The following is a 17,921-nucleotide window of genomic DNA, read 5'->3' on the forward strand; positions in this document are numbered from 1 at the left end:
CTTGCATATGTCTTTTGATAGATACATGCACTTGTTTCTCTTGGGTGTATGCGTAGGGGTGTGATCGTTGGATCATAGGGTAAAGGTATATGTTGCTTTAGTAGGTAATGGCAACAGTTTTCTAAAGTTGTTACACCAGTTTAGTTTTCCTTCAGCAAGCTATGAATGTTCCAGTTATTCCACATTCTTGACAACAAGTGGTATTATCAGTCTTTTGGGTTTAGCTATTCTAAAGAGGATGTAGTGGTATTGCATAGTTATTTTAATTTGCATTACACTGACGATTCTATTGATTTTTGCTAATGTGTCACTTAGGTATTCCCTTTTATATAGTGCCTGTTTAAATCTTTTGTTCAATTTTAAAAATTGGTTTCTTTGTCTTTTCCTTATTAGTGTGAAGGAATTTCTGAGATATACTATGTATAAGCTTTTTTGTTGGATAGATGTATTAGAGTTGGCCCTCCATATCCGTGAGATACGGAGCGCTGACTGTTCTTTGGCTGTTTAACGGACTTGAGCATCTGCCGACTCTGATATCTGCGGAGGGTCCTGATACAGATCCCCTGTGGATACCCAGGACCAACTGTATAACTATCTCCTCTCATTCTTGGATTATTTTCTTCATTCTCTTCCTGGTGTCTTTTGAGAAATTAATCCTTAAATTTAATGCAATACAATTTCTCATTTTTTCTTTGATGTATATTAATTTTTGTACTAATTAAGAAATAATTTTCTACCCTAAAGTATGAAAATATTCTTTGTTTTCTTCTAGAAATTTTGTGAGTTTTTTCTTTCATACTTAGGTTCAAGGTCCATTTCATGTTAATTTTTAAGTATGATGTGAAATACTGACACAAAGTTCTTTTTTTTCTCATAGAGATACCCAGTGGCTCCATAACCATTTATGGAAAATAAATTCTTTTCCTCCTGAATATTTGGCATCTTTGTCATAAGGCAGTTTACTCTATATGTGTGCGTCTCTTTCTGGACTATCCATTCTGTTTACACACAGTCTTTTGTAAATTTTTTCTGCTTGTATATTATGGTTATAGTCTCATGATAATGATATTCAACACAGTACCTTTCAATGGACAGGATTTAATTTATAGATGCACTGAAATTTACTTAATCCCTTATGGCTTTTGAACTCAATTATTAAATTTTTTTTCTTACATGTACTGAACCATTATGTACCCTTGTTCCATACAAGTGCAGTAAGGCTAGCAAGGGAATTAAATTTTTAATGAAGAGAACCTCTGTTGTATAGTGTGAAGTATATTAATACAGCATCAGAAGAACTGAATTCCAATCAAGATTCTGCCCCTTATTAACTGTGCAGAATAGGTCTCAGCTGTAATTTGGGTATAATAACACTTACCTCCAGAAATATTATAAGAATAAAGCCTATTAATGGACAAGTGCTTTCAAAAATGTAAATTGTTATAAAAACGTTTTTGTTATTGATAAATAATAAATGTTCGACAAACAAAATCATGTTAGCTTAGTTGACAGACATAAAATCATTTTAGCCTGATAAGAAAACAGACCTTATCTGGGACAAGCCTCTAATTCAGGAGAGATCTCCAGTCTTCAGGAACTTTAAATTGTAGTAACCTTTTAAGTATTAAGTACTTGCCCTATCTCCAAAATTGGAGCCCTCCTAAATCTGTAATTGTTGGGTTAATCAAATAAATGATTTTGAAGTTTCAAGAGGAGCTTTGTGCTCCTTTTCATCCACCTGATGAGGCGTGGTAGGTAGACTTGGCAGCCTAGATTGCAAAAACGAATGAAGGTGTCTCAGACATAAATTCAAAGACCTAGGGAAATGATGAGAATAAAACAGTCCATACATTTAGGATGGTCGGAGTCAAATAATTATGTGTTGGGTTTCCCAGGTGGCGCAGTGGTTGAGAGTCCACCTGCTGATGCTGGGGACGCAGGTTCGTGCCCCGGTCTGGGAAGATCCCATGTGCCACGGAGCGGCTGGGCCCGTGAGCCATGGCCGCTGTGCCTGCGCATCCGGAGCCTGTGCTCCGCAACGGGAGAGGCCACAACAGTGAGAGACCCGCGTACCACAAAAAATAATAATAATAATAATAATAATAATTATGCATTGCTTGGACACTAGCAATTTCAGCAATGACACTGCAGAAGGATGGTCCTCTTAGACATTCTAGAATGGTCTGTAGGAGACGTGATGACCTTGACATCTTCAGCTTGCACAAGGTGGAGCTCAACAGAGATGTGTCTGCCTCTGCTCATTCCAAGATATTTCTCCTCACACTCAGCTCATTGGACAGCTCTCAGTCCCACCCTCCTGAGGTTCAGAGAAAAATGGATTTATTCAGTGTGCTAGTCCCAGCCCTGGGACATGATAGTCAACTCAGTGTCCTGCTGTTGTATGTCAGCCCATGGAAATAATAACCCAAGTGACATGGAAACAGCGTTATTTTCTAAAACTTGAATGATAGAAATTGGATGCAATTGGATTCACAGAGAATACAATATATTATTACGTGTATTTTGAAAGCACAGACTTTGGGAGAAGAGTATGTGTTACTGGGAGCAAGAAGACAAAGTATCTACATGTGATGTTGGCTGTAAAGAAGCAAAGAGTCATAACTGGCAGGTTATGAAGAGTCATGAAATCGTTAAGGATAAAAGTGAAAGACCTGCTCTATTGCCATCAGTCACTTACCTGGTTGATAATATTGTAAGCAATAAGAAAAAGTTGCATTCTCCTTCAATTTCAGTGAAGGAATATTAGTATAAATAGTGAAATGTTTTTAAGTTTTCCTTGTATCCTTAGAACTAATAGGGTATCTGAAGTCATCAAAACCACAGTGAAAGAAGACAAAAAGTGACTAGAAACTCAAAATCATCCATCTGTGGTCTCCCAGAAGAGTTAAACATTTAATTCCAAATTTCAGAGTTACCTAAAAGAAAATGTCTGCAAACTTTCCTAAGAATACAGTGTTGAAATTTCTGTATCTCATTACCTAGTCTTACAATTGCTTGGTTAGGGTAGATGGTGTCTTTATTAGCTTCGTAATTTAAACACTTAAGGTGCTAATTAAGGAGAAATAAATCAAGTTTTCTTTGGCATTTTGTGATGTCTATATGCTGTCTAGAAGAGATGCAACTTAGATGCAAAAACACAAATAGCTTTAAAGTAAAGGCTGGAAAAAGATATACCATGAAACAGTAACAATAATGGATCTGGAGTAGTTATATTAATATAAAGCAAAATAAACCTTCATATATTAATATTATTAGAAACAAAGGGAGATATTTCATAATGTTAAAAGGATCAATACATTAGAAAGATATAACAATTATAAATGTATATGCACCTTATAACAGAAACCCAAATGCTTGAAGCAGAAACTAACAGAATTGAAAGGAGAAATAGACAATTAAAGAAGTAATAGTTGGGGATTTCAACACTCCACTTCAATAATTGATATAACAGGTAACTCAACAGAAAATCAGCAAGGGTATAAAAGACTGAACAACATTATCAACCAATGTTACTTAATTGACATTATTGCACATTTCACTCAAGGACTGCAGAATACACATTTTTAGAATGAAATATTCTTCAGAATAGACTATAGGATGAGCTCTGCAATAATTCTCAGTACATTTTTTAAAAACTAAAATCATGCAATTGTTGTTTTCTGACCACAAAAAAGTTAAATTGGAGATCCACAATAGAAGAGAATCTGTGCCAAATATTTGGGTACAAATACACTTCTAAATAACCCATGGGTCAAAGAAGAAACCAAAAGGGGATCAAAAGTTGTTCTGAGTTGAATGAAAACTAAAAAAAAAACAGATGAAAATTATGGAATGCAACTAAAGCAATGCATAGAGGGAAATTTATAACTCTAAATGCTTATGACACCAAAAAAGAGTTTCCAATCCCAATAACCTAAGCTTTCACCTTTAAAAAACTAGAAAAGAGCAAACCAAATCCAAAGTAATCAGAAGGAAGGAAATAATAACGATTAGAGCAGAAAATTGTGTTTACAAATTACCAAAATGGACTCAAGAAGAAATAGAAAATCTTGAGACCAGAACAAGAAATCTAATTAGTAATTTAAAATCTTCCCACAAACAAAAGCCCATGTTCTCTCATGTCTTAATTAGTGCATTCTATCAAATATTTAAAGAAGAAATATCAGTTTTTATAAACTGAGAAAATGGATGAAGAGGGAACACTTCTCATTTTTTTTTCGGGCCAGAATTACCCTGATACCAAAGCCATATAAAAACATCACAAGAAGACGACAGACCAACATCCCTTGTAAAGTTAGATGCACACTGGGCTTCCCTGGTGGCGCAGTGGTTGAGAGTCCGCCTGCCGATGCAGGGGACACGGGTTCGTGCCCCAGTTCAGGAGGATCCCACATGCCGCAGAGCGGCTGGGCCCGTGAGCCATGGCCGCTGAGCCTGCGCGTCCAGAGCCTGTGCTCCACAGCGGGAGAGGCCAGAACAGCGAGAGGCCCGCGTACCACAAAAAAAAAAAAGATACATGCAAACTCCTTAACAAATATTAACAAAACAAATTCAGCAGCATATAAAAAGGATTATGTACCATGAGCATGTGGGATTTATCGTAGGAATGCAAAGTTGGTTTTACATCTGAATATCAACCAATGTAATAACCACATAAATAGAATCAACAGCAGAAACCACGTGACCATCTCAATAGACACAGAAAGCACATTTGACACATGCCTTTCTGGTGGGGATACACAACGGTACATCTACTTTGAACAACGTTTTGACAGTTTCCTAAAAACTTACGTAACCTTATCACACAGCGTTGTAATTCCAAATTCCACTCCTGGGAATCTACACAAGAGAAGTAAAAATATATGTTCACACAAAGAATTGTAAGTGAATGTTCACAGCAGTATTACTCATAATGGTCCAAAACTGGAAACAATTAAAATGCCTGTGAATTTCAAAATGTGGTGTAGCCATATAATTGCTATTCAGCAATAAAAAAGGAACAAAATACCAGTACATACTACAGCATGAATGAACCACAAAATCATTATCCTAAGTGAAAGAAGCCACACAAAAAACCAAATCTCTATATTCTTTGATTCCGTTTATATAAGATGTCCAGAAAAGGCAAATTTATTGAGACAGATAGTGCATCAGTGGTTGCCTGTGTTTGGGGGTTAAAGCAGGATTGAGTGCAAACAGGCTCAAGGGAATTTTTTAGAGTTATGGAAATGGTCTAAAACTGCCTTGTGGTGATAATTGCCAACTGTATAAATGTATAAAAAATCATTTAATTCTACATATGCAATGGGTGAATTTTATAGCATGTAAAAATACCTTAATAAAACTGTGTAAAAAAGAAGTCTCAGCATTCTCATTTGTAAACAAATGGATATACACAGCATTCTTTGTGTGTGTAAGAAATGAAGCAATTCATAGAAACTGCTTTACACAGTGCTTGACGGAGTTAACAGTGAATCAATGTTGTCATCACCATCATCATCATCTTTACACTGAGTCTAACCATCTGTCTTCAAGACCCTAGTTGCTGAGCCATGCAGCAGGAAATGCCACCCGAGTCAGTGTAGATTGGCAAGGCTAAGCCTTCATAATCTAACTTTGGCTGAATGCTCGATGCTTTCTGGCAGCTCTGGACTCTCATTTATTACCTTCTTCCGTTCTCTTCACTAAGCTCTTCAGAACCCCATCTCCTTTCAGTCACTCATTCTCACATGTAAATACCACCCTCTACCGAGTAGAATGTCTATGAAGGGATCTCCTTTGAAAATATTTCTGCATCTACAATGATCTTACAGTTGTCTTTCCTATCACAGTGTCAGAACTGTTCCTCCTCCTTTTCTCCGGCAGCTCTTGCTTCCGTGCCCTGGATCAAGTTCTTTGAAATCCTCAGGGATCTTATTAACATTCTGTCATTAACAAATAAAACCAGGGAGATCTCTGGCGGCCTAGTGGTAAGGATTCCGGGCTTTCATCGCTGTGGCCCGGGTTCAGTCCCTGATCAGGGAACTGAGATTCTGCAAGCCGTGAAGTACGGCCATAAATAAAACCAAACAAAACTATTTGCCAACCCAAAACTCTTTTTCAGTCTTCACTTATCATTAATTGATGTATCCAACAAATTTTTATTGAATGCCTGCATTGTGTCAGGTGCCCTCCTAGGGATGGGAGACATGATGGTCGGAAAGAAAGAAATGGCCCCTGCTTGAGCTGACGGTCTAGTAGAGAAACAGTAGTTAAAAATAATTGGAAGATGAATTAACAACTTTAATTATTAATTAATACAACCAAGGAAAAATGAGAGAATACTAAGAGAACATGTAATAGAAGCTCCAGGCAAAGTTTACTGAAAAAGTTATATTTAAAATGAACTGTAAAGGATGAATAGGATTTAACAGGCAGTTGAAGATTTAGGAGAGGGGAGTGGAGGAAGAATTCCCAGCAGAGAAATGTACAGATATCTTGAGGCCAAATACATGAGTATTGCTTGGCTTTGGGACTAGACAGGCCTGATTTGAATCCCAGTTCTGCCACTAACTTTATGCCATGGTATGGTTATGAGCATTAAGTGATAGAACCATTCTGAGAATCCAAGAGTACAGGATGGTCTTTCTATTCTGCATGGATAATTTAATGCTTAACAGACATCTCTTGTGTAGTCCTCACATCGTTCTAGGCATTATTTCCTTCGCTTTGAAATGTGGGATCAGAGATTGATAGGGCTTGAATCACTCAAGGACACTGACTAGTAAGTGTTAAGACATTTTAAACTCAGTCTTTTGAATAAGTTATGTTAATGTGATATTGTTATGTAGCAGGTACTCAATGTTATTTCTTTTCTTCCTATTCCTTTCTTTCACACTTTCCTTTGATCTGACAGGACTATCATCAATTCATTGGACTAGATCACCTTCATGCTGATTTTTTTTTCTGGTATGCCTTTCTTTCCAGTATATTTGCTAAATTAAGATTTTAATACTGTTAAAATAGAGCTATGGTTAATTTTCAAAGGGCTGAAGATATTTTCATTTTTTCTTTACCATCACCACAGTTATAATGTTACGGCAATATTTTTAGCTTCAGCTCCCTTATTTCTAATATAAGGGATTTGAACTAGACAATAACTATGGTCATTTCCATTTCTAACAGTCTGTGGATGCATATTTCTGGTCTTTCTATGTAACTTAATTTTCAAAATCTTACTTTTTATCATGTAGTAGCTATATTTTATGCCTTCATGAAAATAAGTAAACGAAAGTCATTTCATCCTGTTTCAAGGTATGTAATTTGTAGATAGGACACTGCATCTACTTTGGTTGCTTTTTTATGTAGAATAAACTTAGGAGTCAAAATTCACACTATAAGACATTTAAATTGTCTTAACGTTTATATCAATACATTTTAATTCTATAATGTCACCTATGATAACTTCCACCACTGTATTTGCCAATTTTTTTGTTATGTAGGATGTCAACTAATCATGGAATCAAAAATGTCTTTCTCATGCTAAGATGGTCTTTTAAACCACGATAAACACCGAATTCCCACTTTTATTTGTGATACTCATAAAATAGTTGTGCATAAAGCAATTTGTATTTTGCTAAAGGCAAAATCTGTCAATCGTATTGAATATGTAGTAAAAGTACATTTGTAAGGCAATATTTAAACAGAGGAATAGATAATAGAAAGTAGCAGACAACTTCAGGTAGATTTTTCTATTCTCTTAATATCTAACTTTTACTTGTCATAAAATCTTCTGAAAGGGTCAGCATCCAATTAAACTCTTGTACTAAATGCCGAATACAGAAGCAGTTGCTTCTTTACAGAAAATACGCCTTCTGGAAATTTCTATAATGCATGTCAACTTTTTGAGGATAAAAAAGCGCATTTGTTATCCTAGTTCAGAGATAATTGCTTGCCATTAGGTGGGTTGGAACGTAAATTTTACTCATCTCTGTCAGCTAGTGTGTCAACTTCCTAAACTCCATCTCCATCTGCCCCCCAGTAGAAGCTGAACATCGTTTTTTTGCCTTCCACCAAAATGATAATGACTCGTAAATGTAAACTGCATTGAAATCACATGTGTGGGAACGTTTATTAACTTTTCTTTCTTTTTTTTTTTTTTAGGAGTAGAGAAATCAGATGGGTTATCTTGGTTAAGCAACAGGATTAAAAAATAATCCCATCCAAACTCATTTTCTTTTTTTCTTACAATGGTGTAAACATATTATTTACTTTTAACTTTTTTTCTGTTTTTGCCTTCTCTCTCTCTTTCAAGAATTACATATGCAATTGGCTGTCAGGACTTTAAGACATAATAGTGTCACAGAAGAGGTACTTACTCTGCCTTCCTCTAAGACGGGGTGGGGTGTGAGACCAGCCACCTGCATGTTTCCTTGTGCCAGGATTCTTGTCTCTAAGCCCAGAAGTCACATTTTAGCACCACAGACTGTGACTTTAGGGAAAAGCCTTTAATAAAAATAGCTGTGGTTTCCAAAGTATCTACAGTTTTTGTTTTTTCCCAATGTTCACCAAGACTTTACTATTTGCCAAGCTCTATTTTAAGCTATTTATAGATATTAACTCATCTTAATTTTTACAGGAACCCTTTAAGATAGATACTGTTATGATGCCCATGTTGTAGATGAGAAAACCGAGGCAGGAGAGAGGTAAAGCCGGTAGCTGAACTCAGGAAGTCTGGACCGGTGGAGACTACCCTCTTAATCACGATATGATTTTATCTTTTAGTATACTCTCTTATTCAGTCCTGAGAAAAACCTGATCAGTCAGGCTGAGAAAACAGATGTTCAGAAAGTTTAGCTAGTGTCCTCCAGTTACACAACTAAAGCAACTAACAAGTGGCAAAGCAAGGCCTGGCTGCTGCTAACGCGCATGCTCAGAATGCCCTGTGATGTCAGAAGATCCCCCTACCTGCCCTTTCCCTACAAGGCATTGATCTACTGAAGGGGGCGAGGCAGGAAAACCTCATGGCGCTGCTGCTGCATTCCACCCATTCCTGGCAAAATCCTGTCAGGACTGGCCGGAGAGCACTTCCTGTACTGCTGTGCCACACCAGTTCTAGGGGAAAAAAAGAAAACATAGTGGAGGGAGCTAAGCACACCATTACAAACCCTCTTTTTCTTTTTTTTTTTATTAGCTACATTTGGTATAATGCATATTTACCTTGATCATCTAGCTTTTTCCAGGGGAAAAAAAAAAGGCAATGTGGTTTTCTTATAAAGATCTGAGATACTGCCACATTAGTCTTACATTTACCCTTGAGGATAAGAATGCTTGCTGATAAGAAGTGAGCTCTAAAATATGGATACCGTGTCTCAAGTATTTAAGGATAAAGCGATAAACATGCAGATGGGGCCATTAATGAACATTAATTGCTTTAAATTAGGTTTTATTGTGCAGTGGGTAAATTGGAAGGTACACATTTGCATTGGTAATAGAAAATTAATTTAAATGCTTCAGGAAGCAACATATCACCTGATGTGCTAAAACCTGTTATTTGCAGTAGACTTCAAAGGAAACTTGAAGGGCATTATGTGTTAAAATAAAATAAAATAAAATAAGCTATGCTGGAGGCATACATATGTGAAAACCTCCTTGGGTGTAAACATGGCTCCTGAGTTTGCCTAGGCCAAGAAGGCTCCAGATGGGGACTTGGAGGGATAACGTGTCTCCCTTTTCTAGTGGCCCATTTCTAGCCAGGACCCATCTGGGATCACATCCAGAAAGCCCTCTCTCATGCCTCTCTTCGTCTCTCCAGCGGTAGTTTAAGCCTGTATCTTCTTATTCCGTCTCTGAAGAGTTGGTAACCAGAGGATATGCATGATTTGATGGCTCTCCAACTTTGCTCTACTTGGATAGAAGTAACCTTTTGTCACTTAAAAAAAATGTGTCACTTTAAAAACACTTAATTTGTCACTTTAAAAACACTTTAAAAACTTTAAAAAAAGTTTAAAAACTTTTTTAAGTGTCACTTTAAAAACACTTAAAAAATGATATTCATATCACTATTTTGTTCTGGATCCTGCCCTGAAAGTGATATTATTTTTAAAATATTAAAAATTCTCTAATAAGAGAGGTACATAATAAAGACCTTTCGTTTTAAGACAAAAGTAGTAGGAAATTATCATCATAGCCGTTCTATTGACTCAGCCAATGGTACTGCAGTAACTTAAGATAGGGGAGTGGAGTGGGGCTGGGAGGAGGGATAGAAATTTGAGCCTTAAATATCATAGAGTACACCATTGTGGGGTTGGGAAGACAAATTGAGGCTAGAGATTTAAATTTGAGAGCCATCACTTTAGGGATTATTTTCAAAGCTATGGGATTGTATGAGATCAACTAAGGAGTAAATGTAGCAAGTGAAGTTAATATAGAAAGAACTGAGCCCTTGGGGCACTCTGGCATTTTGAGGTCTGAAAAGAGGGGAATGAGCCAGCAAAGAAGACTCAGAAGAAGTGAGGTCAGAGATGAAATAGAAAATATTGGGAGAATGTGGTGTCCTGGAAACCAAATAAAGAAAACGCTTTAAAAACATGGGAGCCGCCAGCTGTGTTTAATGCTGCTTAGAGGTTGAGCAAAAAGACGTCCTTGTTGACCCTGGCAAAGTCATTTTTAGTGGTGTAATAGGGACAAGGTCTATTTGAGATAAATTCAAGAGAGAATGGTGGATGAAAAGCCAAATGAGTGAATATAGACATCTTTTTCCGGGAGTTTAATATAAAGGGGAACAGAGAGCTGGATGATAGAGGGGACTGTGATATCAAGAGTACATGTTTTTAAGCAATGAGGTCTTACAACAAGACTATACTAGTGGAAATAATTCCGTAGAAGAGAGAAGTGAGAGAAATGGTGATCCTAGAGAGAAAGGAACTTCCAGACAGGGAATGGTATCCAGTACACAGGTGGAGTATTGATCCTAGATCCATCTAGGGAGAGCTGTCTATGGTTGCTGGGTAGAAGTCGCATATATGGGTACAGATGGAGGAGGTTTAGAGATTTGGCTCATTAAATAAAATATTGAACTGCTCTATTTCTACATTTGAATCAGATTTTTGTTTCAGGTAATCAAATATTTTCTCAAGCCTTTGAATAATCCACTGATGCTTGAAAGTCTGTTGTACCAAGTGGGTAAAGCGCAGCTAACAGAAATGGAAAATGTTGTGTCGTTTATGCAGCCAAAGATCTTATAAGTGCTTTCTGCTGAGCACAGCTGTCTTCCTTGGGGGTCGACCACTCTTTGACTGTCCCTTGGCTGGGCCTACTATACCTGGGAGCAGATCTCTGTTTGCAACAAGAACAGCTATGAACTTCAGGAGCAGTTTACTGAATGCTTAGGGAAAATGAAAGTACACCACCAGAGAGTAGCTTGTAACTTTGAAAAGAAGGGACCCCCTCTCTCCAAATCTGAGAATTTCTACTGGGTCAACTCCCTTTCTGCTTCCACATGGATTGACGGCAGGTAGCTCACTCTGTTACTAGGAATACTGCAAGTGTTTTCAGAACGTAAGAGTCCAGGCTCGAATGCCATCATTTCCCCCATCTCCCAAATCCTTTAGAACTCAAATCAGAAGAAGTCTCTTCTCCCTTATGTGTTTCAAGGGTTGCTCATTGCCTGCACCAGGATTTACCTTCTTCCCAAGATGACTGACAGTGGCAATTCCCTTCAACTGAATCTCTGCCTAGCTGCAAGGATGTGTCCTGGATTCATGCCCTTGATAGAACAAGTGACATGACACAGTTCCCAAGCGTATTAGTCTGTTAGAGTTGCCATAACAAAGAACCACAGACTGGGTGATTTAAACAACAGGAATTCACTTCTGATGAGTTTTGGTGTTAGTTTTTGTCAATTATCTTGCTTTGTAGGCACTTTGTGGGCAATTTCATCTAGAAACTCATGTCCTTTATTACAGGAATATTTTCTTTATTGATTCTTTGAATGTATTTCTCCTATATCCTACCTATTTTTTTCAAGAATCCCTACTTCTCAGTTGTTGACACTCCTAAGTCCTTCTAGGTGAATCCTCCAATTTACTTATATTTTCTCTTGTGTTTTCTGTTTCTTGAACTTTTTCTTCCAGTTCCTGAGAGATTTCTTCAACTTGTGTCTTCTGATTCTCCTATTAATATTTTACATGTCTGATATTAAAATTTTAATATCTAGTATCATGTTCCTCCTCTTTATAGCATCCAATTCTTGTTTCGTGATCACGATATTTTCTCATCCCTTAGAATTTTTCCATTTGTTTTTTTTAAACTTCTTGTATCATCTCTTTTCCTTCCAAGTGCTTTAAAAATAATGGTCTGCTTTTACCTCCCTCTTTCACATGGGAGGATTTTTTCCAAATGTCTGGATATTTGCTCATACTTAATAGTGAGGGAATAAAATTTTATAAGATGATCCCCAAGTGTGTCAGCTTTTTTTGCTGGGTGACTTCCAAGTGTCAATTTCTCTCTCTTTTTTTTTCATATAGGTGGTCCTTTTTCTTAGAGAGAAACCCTCTAACGTCCTCCTGAGGGGGTTGAGCCAGGCTGCTAGCATTGTGGGAGCTGAGTGGGGAAAGGACCCAGGCTTCTCACCACTCATGAGCAGACTTTCATTGAGTCCCTCCATTCGGCCTGTCTTCCACGGTCCTCAAGTGGACTCACTGTTCCTGAGTTCACACTCTGATTTCGCCTCAGCAGAAGTAAACAGTCCTTCTTCAAGATGGGGCAGAGCCTTGGAAGCACATGGCTTCCAGTTTTCTGAGCCTGGGTTCAGAAGTGCTCACTGGCTCATTTCTTCTCGGTCCAGCCCCCATCTCCATCCCTCCCCGAGCCCCACGCACTGTAGACTTCTATTTCAGCTCTGCTTTACACATTTTTCTTGACGTCTCTTACTTGATTCTGTCTCCTCTTCCATTCTCAAGAGAAATATCCTTGTGAATTTATGCCCTTTTTTTCTTTTTTAATTTAAAAAGTCATGATTCAGGAGAAGGCAAATATAGATGCATGGATTCAGCTTACCATGTTTAACCTTAGTGTAAAATAACAGTAAACGCAGCATCCGCCTAATCTATTCCAGCTTTGGCTGCACCGTGCCCAGCCTTTCTTCCAAGGTAAGATGGAGAGAAGTTCAGACTTGCATGCCTTTCCTGCAGGAGTTCAGTTTCCACTCCTGATCTTTGGGAAGCCAGTGCTTGGACAAGAATGCAAACAAAAGATCAACACACACACACACACACTGGTATAAATTGAAAATTTAAGTATAAATGTAATTCTGTAAATTTAGATCTTCCTAAATCTAAAGCTAAATCCAGATTTGAGAACATCAAGAACAGTATTTTCTAATTTTGAGGGGGAATAATTCATCATTATATTATATATATATATGCTATTATAAATAAATATTATATATATTCTCTATACTCAATTTCCAATACTAAAAGATACATTTTTATTTCATTCTAAAAAAAGGGCATTTGGGTTATTTCACAGAGTATAGGTCTTCCTCACTGAGGATAGGTCTTCCTTTGTATTGATTTGCTAGGGCTGCTGTAATACAGTACCACAGACTGGGTGGCTTAAATGACAGAAATGTATTTCCTCTCAATTGTAGAGGCTAGAAATCTAAGACCAAGGTGTTGGTAAGGTTAGTTCCTTCAGAGAACTATAAGGCAATGGATCTATTCCAGGCCTCTCTCCTTGGCTTGTAGATGGCCATCTGCTCCTTTTGTTTTCACATCATCTTCCCTCTGTTTGTGTCTGTGTTCTAATTTCCTAGAAGGAAACAGTAATATTGGATTAGAGTGCAACTCATTATACTTTAATTACTTCTTTAAAGACTCTTATCTCCAAAGTATAGTCACATTCTTAGCTACTGGGGGTTAGCATTCAAATTCTGAACTTTTCGGGGGACAGAATTCAACTCTTAACAGGGTCTATGGGGGCAGAGCTGCTTGAACCAGCAACCAACTCTTAAGGTGCAGACGCTATAACTGACATGCCCGGTGCGATGTTCAACGTCATCACAGCTGCATTAAACAAATGTATGCTTACTGAACTAAATGAAGTTGAATTATCCAAGACAGGAGTCCCTGCTATCAATTGTAGGTAGTGCCAGGCTAAATACATTTCCCTGATAAATTGCTTCATGTTTCCCATTCCTCCCCTCAGAGATGCAGACAACTATGTTTTTGAAAGTCCCCATTCCCAGGTTGTGGTTGTCTAGCTCAAAGTTTTTGAGGTCTAAGTCATAATTTTCTAAATTATTTATGATTGTGTTCTTCAGGAAAGACCAAGAAAATTTGACAAGTCTTGTGAAGTCAAGATAAATGACACCTTCTGTTCCCCTTTCATCTGTAAGATCCATTACTCTGTCAGAGGAGTAATTTAGATGGCTGTGATTTGTTCCCCAGAAAGTTATTTTGGTTCTTCCAGCACCCTCTCCTTGGGGGTGGTGATCAGCAGGTATTTTTAGTTAGAAAATCTCTCCAAGTGAACTAGAAATGGAAGAGGGGTCATGGTCATTGTCAGTAGAGACCGGGTGGCTTTCTATTTGCCTTTTGTCAAATACTGCATCGTGATATGTGCAGGAGATCTCTGAGGTAGAGCATGGGTCATCTTTATGGATGGTCGGATACATTTTCAAATTAAAGGAAAAAATTGCTCATCACATTAACTGAGTCTTAAATTACATTATATGGAGGTAAAGTACAAGAACATCTATCTACGTTCTTGTCTTGAGGGTCAGAGTTTTCTGTACTAAAGCAGGTTGTTTGGGTTGGTTTGCATTGTGATAGTATACCTGTTCTCTACAAATAAAGATGAAATAAAATGTAAAATGAGAAATACCATTTAAAGGGGAGGTGAATGAGTCTGATTTCTGTTGATTACATTTGGCTGGCTTTGTGTCTCCCCCTACTTTTGCCAGCAGCTGTGGCATCTAGATGGATTGAAAGCCTCTCTATTAGATAGGACGTGAGTGGGCTGGTCGTCCTACGATGGTCATGAGTGTTTCTCAGCATTTTAAATTTCACTTAGGCATATACATGTGTGTGCGTGTGTGTGTGTACGCGCATATGTATCAAACATATTTTGTTGTTGTTCAAGAAAAATTAAAGTGAAAGAGAAGGTTACATATCATTTTCATTCCCCACGCTATACTTCTTTTTAAAAGAGATTTATTTTCGGGATATTATTAGCAAATCTGGGCCCATATCACTTTGCGCTCAATTCTCTTATACGTCTTATGACATTGTGTTGTAAATATTTGATTACATCTCTTTCCTCTCCTCGGGAACTTGAGTCATACTAGACTCACATAAATCTCATTTCAAATTTAAGTGAATATTGTACTTGGTCAAAACGTTTATTTATTTATTGTTTCATACTGAGTTCTTTAATGTAGAGAAATATTTTTTAGGACGTGGGCCTACAATATTTGGTAATACTCCTATTTATAATACATTATTATAGCTTTCTGGCTAATATTGAAAAGCAGATAAAAGCAAGATTGGTCTTCTGAACTCAAAAGCAATGTGAAGAATCGACAATAATTCTGAATCAAGTCATTTGGATTCAGATTCTGATTTACCTCATTAACTGTGCACCTACTAATTACCACACTATGCACTTCATCATTTATTTACTTTTCTTATCAATTCAGCTATTCATGCAGCCTGCACAGCATTAGGAAGAAGGAACAAAGAAAGCAGAATTTCAAATGGGTGCTTTTATTATTTATAAAACAATTTATTAAAATGTCAACCCAAAATTCACCCTGAGTGCAGAGAAGATCGGAAAAGTATTTTCTCAACTGGTCATAGGACAAAGAAGTCACTCCTGTTAGGACAAAGGGAGTTAACGCAGGACCCTCATCCATCTGGCAGGTTCCTCCGTGCTTATTTCACTTCCACGAGGCAACATCATCTTCAGATATCAACCTGTTCCCATATTAGACTACTGGGTAGGACCAGCACTTATCTCTGGGTTCTGAGCATCTTAATATTATCTACAAGATGCTCACATTCCAGCATCTTAACATAAGAGTCAAAAGTTGACTGATGGCTGAACTAGGTAACTAATTAATCAATGAATGATGAGAAACATGAGCATCTCCTTAAAAAGCTCTGAGCAGGTTTGTTCAAGGCCCACAGCAGCATCTCTGCCTACCTCACCCCAGGAGATAGGACCTGGGACTCCTTATCACCCTGCCCCCCAGCAACCACACAAATGCTTAATGGAAAACAATTGCGCAGACACATTCACACGTGTATATTTGGGCACCTTTATTTACTCCCCCATTCTTCATCCCGCCTACCACCCACGCCCACTGCAACCTTCAGACCCCAGCCTGTCCCAGCAGTCGCTGCAAGACACAGCCAAAGGCAGTTAATCCTTTAGCTTATGCAGCTCACTAGTCTCTGTAGCATGATTTCTTTTTGTTCTCCTGTGAGTAGCACACTTGAAATGTTGCTCTCCCCTAGTTTTCTGCCTCCACAGACCCCTTCTTTCATGGAGGTCAACCACTGGTTACTGTGGCAACCGTGCTGTACGCAGCAGATTGTTTTTTTGCTATTTCTTTCTTTGAGGTAGATGTCAGACATTCATTCATCAAACATTTAAGGATCTGGTATTTACTGGGATCCAATAACGGGATCAAAAGGTCCAAGAGACTAGGTCCTGGCCTAGAGAGCATTAGAATTCATGGGGATAGTTTGGGCATAATAAGAAATGGGGTTCCTGAGACCCCAGAGGCCCTATTCTTAGCTTGAAAGCAGAGGTGGTAAAAACATGGGGAAGGAGTACAAGAAAGGGAAATAGAATACAGCCCTGGGTTGTGAAGAAGGACACCCTGAGCCCATCCCAGCACAGACCTCCAGGATGGATTTGCTGCCTGTGAGATGCCAGTGTTTATGGATGGGAAAAATTTCTATGAAAGGCCCTAGGCCCATCTTAGCATCTCTTTCTGAAGGACAACTGACCCAAGCAGGCTGCCACACAGCCCTTGACCTCTGAGTGATTTCTGCACTTTTTGATGGCATCCCTGAATCTTGTCATGTCTTCACCACATTGGGTCAGCAACCCCTCCTTGAACCCAAGAGATATTGCACCACGTTAGAGCCCTACAATATGGATGAGTGTAACCTGGCAAATCTCCTGCACATTTTTAAGGTTTGTGAGAGGGTAGGGAGAGTGGGTTTGGACTAAATGCTATTAGAAGCCAGGCAGTGGAACGCTTAAGGAGCCCTACCCTGTGATGAAATAAGACCCCTTTAGTGCACACCAGTTTGGAGACACAGGGAAGAGGACACTTCCCTTTATGTAGATGCAGTAAAATGTCTTTCCGCAGAGGTATAGAGAGTATGCTAGCACTGCTGAGGAAGGTTCCAGCACCACCATCCTCCTAAGAGGTTAGACCACAGCTCTTGGTCATATCTGCATGGGCTGTCATGGCCAACTTGTCAAGAAGACTCTTGCACCAGGAGATGACCCATCATCTTGGTTCAACTGTCCCCTCCTCCAGGCCTAGGCATATTTTTCTTCCCACTCCAGGGATATGTAAATTTCTAGAAGATTCCGTACTTCATAAAAGTCATCACTGGAATCCCAGGCATCATAAAAAAATAATAGCAAAGAGTTGGGAACATGTAGGGTGGGAGAAGGTAGAGAAAGTGTGTGACGAATTTGGAGCTACGTAACTGATTTGGAATGCTGGCTTCACCACTAACTAGCTATATGACTTTGGGTAAGGCATTTAAGTTTTCTGGGCCTCAGTTTAAAATCTGTAAAATGGGGGGAAACTACTTGCCATCATTAATTTTTTTTCCCTAAAATCGTCAAAATGTGCCATGAAAGTAGTTGCGTCCTTCACCTAGTTGGGATAC

At 38.3% G+C, this 17,921-nt stretch overlaps 1 protein-coding gene and 1 pseudogene across 3 annotated transcripts in view; both read left to right on the top strand.

Annotated features, from left to right (window-relative positions):
* Positions 1-17,921, top strand: part of HS6ST3 (heparan sulfate 6-O-sulfotransferase 3) — a 648,416-nt gene that overhangs the window by 488,977 nt on the left and 141,518 nt on the right. The gene's annotated exons all lie outside the window — the stretch shown is intronic.
* LOC115853288 (ubiquitin-conjugating enzyme E2 variant 3 pseudogene) lies at positions 1,964-3,147 on the top strand (annotated as a pseudogene).

The sequence above is a fragment of the Globicephala melas genome, chromosome 18 (assembly GCF_963455315.2).
Source record: "Globicephala melas chromosome 18, mGloMel1.2, whole genome shotgun sequence".
Lineage (NCBI taxonomy): Eukaryota > Metazoa > Chordata > Mammalia > Artiodactyla > Delphinidae > Globicephala > Globicephala melas.